The sequence below is a fragment of the Arachis ipaensis genome, chromosome B03, assembly GCF_000816755.2.
Source record: "Arachis ipaensis cultivar K30076 chromosome B03, Araip1.1, whole genome shotgun sequence".
In the NCBI taxonomy this organism is placed as follows: domain Eukaryota; kingdom Viridiplantae; phylum Streptophyta; class Magnoliopsida; order Fabales; family Fabaceae; genus Arachis; species Arachis ipaensis.
In genome coordinates, this window is record NC_029787.2 from 10,086,623 (window position 1) to 10,089,425 (window position 2,803).

Below are 2,803 nucleotides of genomic sequence, written 5' to 3' on the forward strand. Positions count from 1 at the left end.
AATTATTTTGAATTTATAAATTTAAATAATATTATTATAAAAAAATAATAATTATATTAATTTTAATTACTTAATTAATTAATTAGGTGGGACCACAATAGGGATTAAAGTTAATTCCTTCTAATGGAGAAGAGAGAGATTCTTTGAGTTTTTATTTATTGGTTATGACGCAAAATTTGATGTGGAGTTACTTTTTATGACAGGTGGACCATAAATAGGGATTGAAATAAGTTCTTTACTGGAGATGGTCTTAGAGCATCTCCAATGGAGAAGCCCAATTACTATTTTAGTAAGAGAAAAAAGGAATTGAACCGTTAGAGGAACTAAAGTGAGTTCCTTCACTTTTTTCAAGAAGAGAGAGAGAAGAGGGAGTCCCGACTCCCATTAACCAATATATAATTGCCAAGTGGCAAGTAAAATAAAAAATAAATAATTATATAAAATATTAATTAATTAAATAATAATTAATTTAATAATTATTATAATAATTAATTATATTAAATATTAATATTTTTATTTAATTAATAATTTCTATTAATTAATTAACTAATAATTAATTAAGTAATTAAGTTATAATTAATTTATTAATAATTATAATAATTAAATAATTAAATTTTTATTTAATTAATAATTTATATTATTATATTAATTTAACCGTTGCAAAACTAGCTGTTGTAAAAATAGTCATTAGAAACTAGCCGTTACTATGTTACCGTTATTGTTAATAAATTAATATTTTGTTACTCTATATATACTACTTAGATATACTTCTATTCTCACATTATCTACTACTCTTCTTTATCTTCTTCCAAGTTTACGAAATCAAAGTTCTGCTACTATTATTTTTCTTCCAAGTTTAATTATATTTTTTTTTGTATTAAGTAATTTTACAAATTAGTGTAATCCCGAATTATTTATTGTGTATTATTGTTATATATGAATTTATTTAATATTAATATCTTTTAATAATGAATTATTTTTAAATTTAAATATTTAAATTACATTATTAAAAAAATTAATTACATTAATTACAAGTATTTTAATTAATTAATTAAGTGGGACCACAACAGGGACTAAAGTTAGTTCCTCCTAATGGAGAAGAGAGAGATGCTTTGAGTTCCTATTTACTGTTTATGACGCAAAAGCTGATGTGGAGTTACTTTTTATGACATGTGGACCATAAATAGAAATTGGGATAAGTTCTCTACTGGATTCAGACTTTGTATCTATGTTTGGAGGTACAGCAACAGTGTTACTTTCTTGATCAATCTTATCTGCTCCTCTGAAGGTAGTTCCATTATGAAATTGTCAAGGGAGACTTGCCCATCTCTATTTGGTTTCAACAACCAGTTTTGGGACCGGCTACTTCTGCCGCCGGTGACGACGAATTCAGAGAAGACGTGCAAGCACGACTGAGTGCGAGACGGTGACGATTGATGACACGAAAGTGACGGAGACCTTGGGTGCGAGACCCAAGGTGAGAGATGGAGAAAACTTGACATTGCAAGAGCTAATGAGCAAAGAGATGAGGAGCTCGAGCTTCCGCTAGAAAGGGAGAAGAAAGAGACGCTAGAGCTAGGACCCATAAATTTTGTGTCATAAAAAAAGTCAGGTGAAAATTCAGGTGAAATCTATTTGACATGAAGTTGATAACTGAGAGCTATTAGATAAAAATTTAATCAAATCAGTCAAATTATCTAATGGCTCTCAGGTATCAACTTCACGTGAAGTCGACCGCACCTAAGTTTCCACTATTTTTTTTCTAGAGACCTAATTATATTTTTAATTTTTTAGAGATTTAAATGTCTGCAAAACAAAAGTTATGGATATATTTATCTTTTTATCAAAAAATTTAAACATAATTCGATTTAAATTGTATAAATTGATTATTGTTGCTATAATAAATTAATTTTGTTCTGATTTATTAAAAAATAAATTATTAACTGATTTAATAAAAATGTCTAATAATATTATAACATATGTAAACGACTAAAAAAAATATCTTTAGTGTTTTTATCAAAATAGTCACCTTATTCAAATAGTATAGTAAAATTGTAATTCTATTAGTTCATTTTTTTTGGGTCAAACATAGTTTCAATCAAACATGCATGGCAACTCAACTTGAAACAAAGAATATATATGTATAAAGTATTAAGCATATTAATAATCGAAAAATAAAAATAAAAGAAAAGAAAACTTGATGCTTATCATTCATCCTGTACTTTAATATATAACCATCATGGCATCAATCCATCAACTTACAAATAAAGAAAAAAGAACGAATAGAATAACTCATGCTGGAATCTAATGACACAAGATCTTCCCTTCTATACATTTAGAAAGTACCAATAATGAAACAAGATTATCATTTTCTTTGAAAAAGGAACCTTATCACTATCAATGTATATATCATCACAATTCCAAAGTCAAATACTTCGTTTACCATTTCACAATATAATATATACTACAAAAATACAAGTGATAAGACTTCTTTTTTAAGTTTGTTGTCAACATGCAAATTATTTTAGTGTGTCGTTTATAAAATAATGTACCTTTACAAATACAACGATAATATATAATAAAAGCATACTCTAAATCGCTAATTATATTTTAGAGAACCGATATTAAATCTATATAAATCATGTGTATAAACAAAATTTACATTTTTATCATATAGGAAGCAAGCTAAGTTCACTAGTCACAACAAATTTTAGACGAGTAATCGTTCATATATCCTTTTAGCAATTATTTAAAAAATATTAATTAAAATAAATAAACAATGTGAAAAAAGAAAACAGTTCTA